We start from the raw sequence: 12,991 nt of genomic DNA on the forward strand, positions 1-12,991 counted from the left end.
TTATAACTAAGTATTTCCTTTGGGAGAGGTGCTAGTGTAAATAACACTGTGATTAAATTTCAAATTCCAGTTATTCATCACCAGTATCTTGGTTCCTTTTTTTTTTTTTAAGTTTATTTTTCTCTGTTGTTCTAATTGGATAATTAATATTATTATATATTCAAGTTCAGTGATCTTTTCTCTCTTCTTCACTGTGCTCTTGAGTCCATCCATTGAGTTATTACATGTATTGCATCTTTGAGTTATTACAAGTATTGCATCTTTCAGTTCTAAAAGTTATTTGGTCCTTCTATTTCTTTGCTGAGACTGTTTTTTTGTTTTGTTTTGTTTTGTTTTATCCATTTGCTTCAAGCAAATTCATAATTGCTCACTGAACAATTTTTATGATGGCTGCTTCAACATCTTTGTGAAATAATAATATCTATGTCATTTCATTGACATCTGTTGTCTTTTCTCATTTGCAATTTTCCTGGTTCTTCTTATGAACGTGATGTTTTATTTTATATAGGCATTTTGTGTATTATATTATAAGACCTTGGGTATTTTCAATATATTCTGTTTAGCAGGCCTCCTCTGACATCACACCAGTGGGAGAAGGAGAGTCACTCTTTCATTACTGACAGGTGGGGAGTAGAAAATCAGGTCTCCCACCAGCTTTCCTTGACACCCTAGAGTAAAGGGGTGACTCCTTACTGCTGGGAAAAGGTGGGAGTTTCAGATTTTCACTGGGGGTCTGATGGTACCACCCTGGCTAGGAGGAGGAGTGGCACCATTTTATTGCTCCCCATGTGGCCTCCACTGACATCTCTGGGTGGGGAGATGCTTTGTTACTTCTGGATGGTAGTGAATATTCTGGATTCCCACTCATCCTTCACTGACACTGGTGGGGAATGGGAAGAATGCCTTGTTATCACTGGGGAGGGGTAGAATTCCACACACCCCCACACTAGGCCTCTACTGATACTATGGAGGGATGCTTGTTACCACAAGACAGTAAAGTTCCCAGTCTTCATTTGGTCTTCTCTGATACCACCCTGGCAAGAAGGGAAGGGATACTTCATTAGAGTAGGGAAAGGGTAGAAGTCTTGGTTCCCCACACTGCTTTTATTGACAAGGATGGTGATGGGGTCACAGTTATTTCCACAATTTAGGGCAGTTATTAGCTAGAAGGTTTCTATCTTGCTAGGTTGCCTCTTTTTTTGCCTTTTAGCTGGAAAGAGTAGGGTTTCCTTGGGGGATTTATTGGCATTTATTGCTCATTGGCATTTCTGTGTCACTGGATTTTCTTCCACCCAGTCTGAGATATATGCAACAAAAAGAAAACCCAGGGAACTCACTGCTGTATCACTCATCAGGTTCCATAGCCCCTAGATGGTCTGACTTCTTCTCTCCACTTTTCAGGGCTTTCTCTTATTTGTTTACTTTATTTTATTTTATTTTATTTATCTATTTTTATTTTTACATCTTTATTGGAGTATAATTGCTTTACAATGTTGTGTTAGTTTCTGCTGTACAACAAAGTGAATCAGCTATATGTATACATATATCCCCACATCTCCTCCCTCTTGAGCCTCCCTAGCACCCTCCCTCTCCCACCCCTCTAGGTCATCACAAAGCACCAGGCTGATCTCCCTGTGCTATGCAGCAGCTTCCCACTAGCTATCTATTTTACATTTGGTAGTGTATATGTGTCAATGTTACTCTCTTGCTTCATCCCAACCTCCCCTTCTCCCCCGTTTCCTCAAGTACATTCTCTATGTCTGTGCCTTTATTCTTGCCCTGCCACTAGGTTCATCAATACCATTTTTCTAGATTCCATATATATGCATTAGCATATGGTATTTGTTTTTCTCTTTCTGACCTACCTCACTCTGTATGACAGACTCTAGGTTCATCCACCTCACTACAAATAACTCAATTTTGTTCCTTTTTATGGCTGAGTGATATTCTATTGTATATATGTGCCACATTTCTTTATCCATTCATCTGTTGATGGACACTTAGGTTGCTTCCATGCCCTGGCTATTGTAAATAGAGCTGTAATGAATATTTTGGTGCATGACTCTTTTTGCATTATGGTTTTCTCAGGGTATATGCCCAGTAGTGGGATTGCTGGGTCACATGGTAGTTCTATTTTTAGTTTTTTTAAGGAACCTCCATACTGTTCTCCATAGTGGCTGTATCAATTTACATTCCCACCAACAGTGCAAGAGGGTTCCCTTTTCTCTGCACTCTCTCCAGCATTTGTTGTTTGTAGATTTTCTGATGATGCCCATTCTAACTGGTGTGAGATGATATCTCATTGTAGTTTTGATTTGCATTTCTCTAATGATTAATGATGTTGAGCATTCTTTCATGTGTTTGTTGGCAATCTGTATATCTTCTTTGGAGAAATGTCTATTTAGGTCTTCTGCCTATTTTTGGATTGGGTTGTTTTTTTGATAGTGAGCTGCATGAGCTGCTTGTATGTTTTGGAGATTAATCCTTTGTCAGTTGCTTCGTTTGCAAATATTTTCTCCCATTCTGAGGGTTGTCTTTTCATCTTGTTTATGGTTTCCTTTGCTGTGCAAAAGCTTTTAAGTTTCATTAGGTCCCATTTGTTTATTTTTGTTTTTATTTCAATTACTCTAGGAGGTGGGTCAAAAGGATCTTGCTGTGATTTATGTCATAGAGTGTCCTGCCTATGTTTCTCTCTAAGAGTTTTATAGTCATATTTGTTTTAAATATAATGTCCAGGGATTTTAGCTGTGCTTAGGAGGAGGGGTGGTAGAGAAATGCATCTCTTCCTCTGTGGTCTTGAACCTGAGACCCTTTTTTAAAGTGAGCTTTGGATGTTGCTTGTTTTCACAGCCTGAAGATTCTGCCCAGGAAGCTGACATATTAGAAACCATCTGTACCTGAGCATAAGTTTACACTTGATCCTGTAATTGGGGTGATTTGTAGGGGATTAGTTAATATAGATTAGGAAGAATACCAGTTTCAACCTCAAAGGGCAAAGAGTTAAGTTTAAGAGATGTATGGAGAGGCAGGAAACAAACATATGATGGAAGTTTTAAAAGGCCCTTTTAACAGAGTAAATAGATTACCTGTGGCCATGATAAAGAAAGCCATGAGTAGGAGAATTTTTCTATAGGGAAGAGGTTCTCAACCCTGGCTACTCATTAGTATCACCTGGGGAGGTGTTTTTTTGTTTGTTTGTTTGTTTGTTTTTTAATACTCAGGCTGTATTTCAGAACGATTAATTTAAAATCTCTAGGTCTGAGGTCTATGCATCAGCATTTTTAAATCTCCCCAAGTGATTCCAGTATAAAGCCAAGGTTAAGAATCACTGCTGTAGAGGTGTTTGACTAGAGTAGGAAGGTTCAACTAATGTTAATAAGAAACTCATCCCATACAAGACAATGGGAAGGTAGAATGAAGAAAAGATTAATCAGTGATTGTCAACAACTAAGGCTTCTTGGAGAAAGGGTCTCTAACCAACCCCAGGTGTTTTAATCTTTATCCATATGTGTTGTTTAATATAATATAATATTTTTCAATACTGTTACTGATTTACTACCTTAACAAGAGATCTAGTGTTATATAGAGCACGTAAATGAGAAGAAAAGTGCATCATGGTCTGTCTCTTTGTCGTTCTTACTTATGGAAAGCTTACTTTCTCAGATGCATCTGGAGGATCTGAAAAATAATCCCTAGAGGCACGCTTAATGGAGATGATTCCAAAATGGAATGGAAAACATCAATAAAGCCCATAGGTTAAAAAATTAAGCCCCTGTTATTTACTCAGTCGTATTATAGTTACCATTTCTGGTTATCTTCTCTGTCCTTCCTCTCTGTTGAGATCTCCTGCTACCAAGAGTCTATAGCAAAGCTAGGTCTTGTAAGTTTATTGCACATCAATGTTGGAAGGCTCTTAGAGATCACTGAGTTCAATCTCCTTTGTGTACCATGGGGGAAACTGAGGCCAAGAAAAGTACCCTTTTCTTACTCCATCTAGGGGATGATGAAGGTGAAATAAGAACTCATATCTCCAGCATGCTCTTTCAATGACAACATTGTGGCCAAGGAGATAGCATGATCAATGTGATCCTTCTGATTACATGGGAATGATTAATATATCATGAGCTGATAATACTTTGACACTACTATGTGATACTTAGAGAGAGTTAGAGAGTCTCCTAGGGAGACTCTCTGATGTAGCCTCCCAAGCTGGGAACTACGAGAGATCCAGTGGGATAAATTGTATTCTCTTTCCTGAGGTCTGTCTTAGGGAGGCAGCTGAGGCATGGTGGGAAGTGTTTGTGCCTCAGAGTCAGATAGACTTAGACTGGAATTCTAGCACATCATTTACTACTGTATAACCATAGAAAAATCATTAAATCTGTGATCTTCTTTTGTAAAATGAAGGTTGTAAAGAGAACCTACCACCTAGGGACATCACAAGGATTGAATGAGACAAAATATGAAAGTGAGAAAGCACATGAGAGATAACCGCTAAATATTGACTGTACTTTCCCTTTCTATTTCACTTTTGCACTATTCCTTAGGAAAGAGATGTTAAGGAAGGGAATTTACTGGCACTAGAAACCACAAGGAAAAAAGGCTTTGGGGATATAATCATGTGACTAGGCAGCTGCTCTCATTGGGGATCCATTTTTTCCAGGCAGGCAGCATTTGAACCACCACACACACACACACACACACACACACACACACACACACACACACACACACACACAGTTTCTAAGGCCTTAAAAGACTAACTGTTGGTCATACAGAAACTTGCCAATCATGTTGTGAACATAAAGTGAAAGATCATCATACCAGCAGAAGTAGCAAGTGTTCCTAGTCCCTAATAAAAGGGTTATTAACAATCACCTAATAATCCCCTATTTGATAGTCTGATGACTTGTTTGTACTTTAATCCATCTGTTTACAGAGCTCTGATTTCCCCATGTCCTTCTTGGGTAAGGAGTAGGACTTCACTGCCCTATGACTGGCACAAGCACACACTGACATCGACTCCAACAGATAAGTGCTAACACTTCCTGTGCCTTAATCACCATCCATAAATTAGAGGGTTAAATATCTCCTACTGTACCAGCATTCAAAATTTTGAGTAAGAATGGGAGGCCTGGTTGGGCAAAAAGGTCTTTTCTGACACAAAGGCAGGACAGACTCACCACAAATCCTGGCCTCTTACCTGCCAACTAATTCCCAGTTATTCCTCCTTTATTCTGTGATAGTTCCCTCAAAAAACTCCTCTGTAGCCTGTGATGGTATCTCCCAATATCTCTTTTCCTATACCCATCCCTGAATCTATAATAGTTTCCTTTGTTCTTCCTCCTTTTGTTTTGAATGATACCTCCTGTAAGTTCCTTCTAGATGCATCCTTTCTCTTTCCTTGAGGCTATGTAGAGAGTTCAAAATGAAAAGAACCAAATAGGACTCTAGATCTGTTTCTTTCTTTTGTCCTAATTGAGTAATCGGGTCGTGTGTGTGTGTGTGTGTGTGTGTGTCTGTCTGTCTGTCTGAGAGAGAGAGAGAGAGAGAGATATTATTTCTGGCAATGCAGGTGTTTGGAAAGTAATCAAATTGTTAAACCAACACCAGTCTACTCAGATCGATGATCACAGAATATTTTTTAAAACAGTTTTATTGAGATGTATTTTACATATGATAAAATTCATCCATTTCGAGTGTGCATTTCAACAATTTTTATTTACTGAGTGTTGCAGCAATCATCATAGCTCAATTTTAGAACATTTTTATCCCCAAATAAGATCCCTCATGCCTATTTACATTTACAGATTTTCCTTGACTTACAACCGGGTTACATCCTGATAAATTCATATTTGAAAATATCCTAAGTGTAAAATGCATTTAATACTCTTAACCTACCAAACACCACAGCTTAGCACAGCCTGCCTTAAATGTGCTCAGAACACTTACATTAGCCTACAGTTGGGAAAAATCATCAAACACAAAGCTTATTTTATAATAAAGTATTGAATATCTCATGTAATTTACTGAATACTGCACTGAAAGTGAAAAACAGAATGGTTGTATGGGTAGAGAATGGTTATAAGTGTATCAGTTGGTTACCTTTGTGATTGCATGGCTGACTGGGAGCTGTGGCTCCCAGCATTACAAGAGAGTATTAGAGCACATATTGCTAGCCCAGGAAAAGATCAAAATTCAAAATTTGAAGTATGTTTCCTACTGAATGCTTATCACTTTCACACCATCATAAAGTCAAAAAGTTGTAAATTGAATCAACATAAATTGGGGACCATTTTTAACCCCTTTTCTCACCCCCCAGCCTGAGGCAACCATTAATCTACCTTCTGTCTCCATTAGCTTGCCTATATGGAAATTTTATATAAATGGAATCATACAATGTGTGGTCTCTTGTGTCTGGCTTTTTCACTTAGCTTGCTTTGAGGTTCATTTATGACATATTGTGTGTCAGTTCAATCTTTTTAATTACTGAATATTCTATTATATGTATACTTGACAATTTGTTTATCTATTCATCAGTTGATAGACATTTAGGTTGTTTCCACTTTTTGGATACTATAAATAATGTTTCTATGAATATTTGTGTAAAAGTTTTGTGTGTGCATATATTTTTAATTATCTTGGTGTACATACATAGTGGAATTATTGGATTATATAGTAATTCTAACTTTAACTTTTAGAGGAATTGCCAGGCTGTTTTCAAAAGTGGGTGTACCATTTTACAATCCCACCAGTAAGGTATGAGAGGTCCCATTCTCCACATCCTCGTCAACATGTTTTGTTGTCAGGATCATAGCATATTAAAGATGGGAGAAACTTGATTTCTCTAGCTCTTAAATAAGATTATAGTAAAGCACAGCATTCAAAGTTAAATATTATCTCCTTAGGTGCTTCTTTAAATCCAACGAGATTGTAAACAAAGACTCTGAAATGGCCAGGTAGTGCTTTTAAGAGATAATAATCCAGATGGTCTAAATAAAATATGCTTGTATTTTTTTAAAAGAATACTATAGTCAAAATGAAAATACACACAATCTCTGAGAGATTTTGCAGACCTCACAAGACATGTGCACAGTCCTCTTAGGGCATGGAACCTGTTTTAAGAAGTATTAGTTTAGAACTCAAGAAGTTCTAGTAGATCTGTAGCCCAGAAAAAAAGATAAATGTCATAAGCAATTCAAAAATATAGAAGGAGAGCTTGGACTATAACCCAGACCTCTTGGGTGGCAAGTCAGTGGATCCTACTATCCCTGGTGATGGATCCACTGATAAGAAACACATTTCCTTGCTGTACTCACTGAGCAAAGACACACCAGCCAAATGAGGAACCTTGTTATTTGAAAGTAGAGGAATAAACAAGGTGTTTGGATGTATTTTTCTTTATTGGCTAATATGAAATATTTCCAGAGCATCAGAAATAAAACATAACTCTGCCAGTAGCCACATATGCATATGGCTCAAGATTGAACAAAATCTCTATAAATAACCAATTTAGGAGGGAAAAGTAATTAAAATTTACCTACATTCAATGTAAAACACCAGAGACCTTCTTAGTGAGGCGAGCAGGGGGTTAGGTGCATAAGAGATTATCTTCCCAGTATAGTAGGGTTTGTGTTGTGGAGGGGGTGCTACAGTATTGACACTGTTACCAAGCCTGGATCTGAGAACCTCGGAGGAGAAAGTTGCTCTCCTAGGCTCCTCCCTGTCAAAATCCAAATCCAGATATACAGAGAAGAAAATACGAAACGAAAAATCTAAACTCATCCTCAGTAAATACCTCCCCTCCCTTACAAGCAAGAACAACTTTCTTTTGCTAGTTCAAATATAGACAACTCAACTATTTTCTAGTCTTAGGGACATGTTGAAAATTTTTCTGTCACATGTCCTTTGTGCTTCCACTGACCAATAACCCCCAAATAGAAAAGATACATGAAAGCAAGGCACTCAAAGATGCCCATACTTTAAAAGCAATGAAATATTTAAAAACCCTCCCCAGGAACAAATGCTTGAGTGTGACATTTGCCATGGCCAAGCAGCAATTATAAGGAAAAAAAGCTTCACCTCACCTCTACCCAAGATATCTTAAAAAGCAAAGTAAAACATTTCCTTAGTTCAATTGCTAACCACAATTTTTTAACTTCAGAATGAAACTTAGAACCAAGGTGATGCTGGGTATGACTTGGGATGGTCACACAATGTTCATACCATGAGGACCTTGCTCCTGGTTGACACACCTGTGCACTGGGGTAGCCCCAGCAACCAAGGCTGTTGTCTTAATTGCTACAGAAAATATCATTGCTAAGAAGTTATTCTGGGCTGGGTATTCTAGCCAGGAAGTTTCTTGTCTTGGATGGGGCTCACAATGAGCTTTGCAGTAATTGTGTTTATGGATATACCATTGGAGAATTTTGCTACATGGTTGCTGTTTTTATCTGCAATGTTGCCCTCAGTGCCACTATGGTAACTGTACCATCCTAAAGCAGTTGTTAAGGGGAAACTGTGGAGAAAGCCCTGGTCTGGGGATCAGGAGACTTGGGTCAGACTGATCTCTGGCCTGACAAGCCACATATCTAATATGAGCTGTTTTACTTTTCTTCAAAAGGGATATAATAACACCTTATTCAGGGGTTTGGGAGGATGAAATGAGACCATAAACATAAAAGAGCTTTGTAAATTATAAAGTCTAGAGCAGGCACAATGAATAAGGCTGGCTGTAACATTTTATCATAATATTATTGTCATTATGACTGTGACAAAATCATTACCTTTGCGATAGATGCAGCAGTGTTAGACTTGGGCTTGAACCACTGCCAGGCACATGGTGACCTTTGAACACCTAAGGCTTGCCCAAGCTGAATCATCTTCTGTTTGGATACTAGTTCTTGCCCTACCAGAAGCTGCAGACATGACTAATTAGAGCCAGTGAGATAAGAATAAACTGTCCCAGAAAGAAAAGAACAGAGAACCTAAAGGTCAAGGCCTAAACACTTGGCTCACACATATTTGCCAATACCTGTGTTAAGTCAGGCTGCTTGGTGCAGGCTAGTAATTCAATTGCTTCTAATCCCCAGTCCAGTACAATGGGGCCTGTTTACTTTTTCCCAGGTGCTTTTAGCACCCTGACCAATGGGTTGTCCCAGGAGCCCTTAATCAATGTTTGTAGATGAACTGTCCCCAAAGATGCATTTAATAAAATCCTGAAAGCAGAGGTTTTGTGGTAGAGAGCATTCATTTGCCAGGGCTAGGACCTAATGAAGTGCACATGCTATTTAATGTACTTAATTAACCACCAAGTACTTGTTGGACAGAACTAGCTGTACAGGCCTCAGAAAGCCAGATAATAAAGAAGAATACAGCCTCCAAATTGCTTGTTCCTTCCTGGTCATGAGATGTATAAGTAAGAATTAAAGCAAAAACACACTTCGGAAAGAATCAAATGGGAAGGGGTGGTGGGAAATCTGAGACCCAACTGACATGTTAATAGAAAGCGGCAGTGGGGCTCCCTTCCTCTCCCCACTCAGCTACTCCTAAGTATATTGGAGGGTATCTTTGGAGGACTGCTGGGAGGTAGTTTGGGGAAATCAGGCCCCAGAGGGAAGGTCACCTTGGCTCAGAAATTTTCCGTAAGGTTCCAATAGGGCAAATTCCAGCCTGGTTCCCTGCCGGAGGTGGAGAGTTATAGCATTTCAAATAAAGGGTGAGGCCCAGGAGATCCACAGGGAAATTATTTGCCCTGCCCTATGCTGCAACACAGGACCATCACTCTTCAAACATGCATAAGATCTTCCAGCTAACCCAGGGAGTGTGGTGAGTCTAGAGGGACCTGGAAGAAGGGAGGGGAAACCTTGTAGGCCATAGGAGGTAAGAGCTATAGGGGAGAGTAAAGCCAAAAAAACCCCAAGAAACAAAAAAACAAAGAAACCCTCTTCATCCTGGATGTGGATGAAGTCATGTGCTATTTTTCAGTGGAAGACTACACTGCTGCCTCCGTAGCACTTAGACTATGGGGCCAGCTGTTTTTTTCTGCTGGTGGAGATGAATCGCCTTATTCAATCTCCTGTTTCTTCCCTATGTTCCTTAATGATATTTTAAGGGTTATTTAGGCAGTGTCTAGTGGATAGAAATAACTAGTGCCCTCCAACACCTCTGCCTGTCCTTCTGCCATAGCCAAGAGCAGTTTCTGCTCTAACTGCCCTTCCCTGGCTCTATTCTCAGCCATGGAATCCACACTTCAGTCTGGGGGTGGAAGTGTGGAGCAGGCTGCCTTTCCAAAATATGAATTGCTTTGGGTAAGTTACTACTTCTGTCTAGGACTCAGGTTCCTCATCTTTAAATTAGGCATGTATGAATGAACTTTTTTAGACTGTAAAACACTAAAGTGTTATAATTGACAGACTTGCTCAAATATCTGCAATCTACCTGGGAGAGGCTTTTAAAGATGGGATATTTGCCCCCCTCCCACCTCTAAAGTTAAAGTCTCAAGTCATTGTCCAAACTAAGATCAGAGACTCTTAAATTGAATAGAGGAATATAGGAGGGAGGACAAGTAGGATGGATACTCCTACTGGCTCCAACCTTTATACCTTCTTTCTTACCCCCAGTGGCAAAAGGAGGTAAGATAGACAGATAGAAAGAGTTTTGTCTGACCTTGCAGCTCTTCTCACTTTTTGATCTCTTGAGAGACAGTGCTGAATGGAAAGTCTCTTACCTTTCCACTGGGGTCAGATCTGGCAGAGAATATACATCCAGGCTGGCTACAGGGTGGGAGTAGGGGAGATGATGGGAGAGGGAGAGAATAGGTTTGGTATTGCAGGCAAGGATATTACCTCATTCACATTCAGGCATAAGGGCCTTATTTGTCCCTCCACCCCTTTTGCTTCCAAAAAGAGTTGTTTTCTGGAACAGATATGCCAGAAAAGCTACTACTTTAAAACACTGTCTTCTAGAAAATGAAGATTTCAAGATATTGGAGAGGACCCTAGCCTTGATAATTACCCCATACATTACTGAGTGCAGTCACCTTCCATTTCTGAGCCTCAGTTTCATCATCTGCAACCTGGGGATGGTAATCCTTGCCCTGCCCCCCTCAGGGTGTGTATAAAGATCCAATGAGATGATTGCTGTGAATGCACACTGCAAACTGTAAAGTGCAACACATATACGTAGTAAATTCCAGCATTCCCACCCTAAGATACAGTCTTGGTTTTCACAAATTAAGTACATCCAACATTCTGGAGTATATAAGTTGCTCCCAAACAAAAGAGATAGTTGCTCTACTCATCTGGGCAAGTTTTCTTCCAAAATCTGACCCACAGTGAGGGAGTGGGTATCAGCCCTAGTAGCCCATTATGGACATAAGGGAGACTTAAAAACAATCCATGGTGCCCACATCTGAGCCTTGATGTTCTCATCTGCCCTGTGGCATCAGCCATGGAGAGAGAAGTTCCACTTTATTCTGAGAAGCATGTGAAACTGTTGGTGAAGGCTCAGCAATTGACTGGTTTTTCTCTAAACTAAGAAAGCACCAATAGTCCCTGAGCAGCCCTAGGGCAGGCTTCATTGAAAACCTAAGCTCCTAAGTGTCCCCCCCTAGATCTCAGTGATTTCATGGCCACCCCAAAGATGAAAGCTCTGAGCTCTGAGTTTGGCCCTGGGGATCTAGAGGCTCAGCCTTGGGCTTAAGAAGACAAGGCACCAGGAAGGGACAAAAGAGGCAAGAAAAGAAGAGAAATAAGATAAAAGGAACTTTAGGAAGTATCATTTTAAAAGTCAAAAAGACACTGAGTTGGATCCCCACTAAAAAAGGTAAGAAACCTATAAGTGGAGAGAAAGACCCCAGGGGGCAAAGGGGTTAGCTCCGTGATTGTCACAGCCACAGAAGTCTAAGAGATGTGTGGGGAATCAAGGTTTCAGGCCTCTCCTAAGATGTGTGTAGGTGTGTGTGTGTGTGTGTGTGTGTACTGGGGAGGGGGGCAGTGTGGAGGAGCGAAAGGGGGAAGAGTTTGATTTTGTCCCTAAAGTGCTAGGTAGATGTATCAATAGGGTACTGAGAGGCTCCTCCTTCAGGTTCACCTGACCAAAGATGCAGGCAGTAAAACTCTACCCCATTCATTGCCATCCCCTCCCCTCCTCTCTATAATCAAGCTGAGCTAGGAACATGTCTGGTAGTCCCATGACTGGGGAATCTGGCTCTCCAGGCTATCTAGGATAGGAAAGGAAAAAATGCTGCTGGTCAGTCTTGGGAAAATGATGAAGAATCAATCCTTTGGTGGGATGGGATAGGATGTGCCCCATCTGTAGAGTACAGGCTGTTGTGGATACCACATCCCATGCCCCTGCTGCTGTTGTGGTATAGGAACAAGGCAGGAGAGTCCAGGGAGAACGACTAGGCTGCCAGGAGCCCAAGAGACCTAGGGAGGGAGCAGAGCAAGTTAGAAACCTATGGGGCAATCTCACTAGCTCCTTTCTCTTCCCATGCCTCAAAAAAAAAAATGGTTTAGGCCAGTGGTTAGGGTACAATAGCAGAAAAACATCACTTGTGAGGGGTGGACATGATGACAGTTCTACCCTACTCTATGTTGGTGAGACAATTCCTCATGAAACTCGGTTCAGTTTTAAGCCCCCCATACTTTAAAGGAACCCAAAGTGGTACTTTCCAGAGAGGAGATGCTATCTTTAGACTTCTTCAGGGCTATCACAAGACACAGGAAGCAGATGAGGTCTGTGTGGCCCAAGGAGCAGAGCAGGACCCAAGGGTGGTTATTATAAGAAGACAGAAAGTTTTTCTTTACACTGAGCTCAAATCCACCAGTCATAGCTGCAATACATGTTGGGCAGTAGTGAGCTCTCTGATACTGTAAGTATGTGAGCAAGGATGACATAAACACTTCGTGGGGATATTATAAAAGGGACTCAAGCATGGATTGGAGGAGTTGGAAGGGAGGTTGGCCTAGATGACCTTGAAGGTATC

The sequence above is a fragment of the Eubalaena glacialis genome, chromosome X (genome assembly GCF_028564815.1).
Source record: "Eubalaena glacialis isolate mEubGla1 chromosome X, mEubGla1.1.hap2.+ XY, whole genome shotgun sequence".
NCBI classification, from domain to species: domain Eukaryota; kingdom Metazoa; phylum Chordata; class Mammalia; order Artiodactyla; family Balaenidae; genus Eubalaena; species Eubalaena glacialis.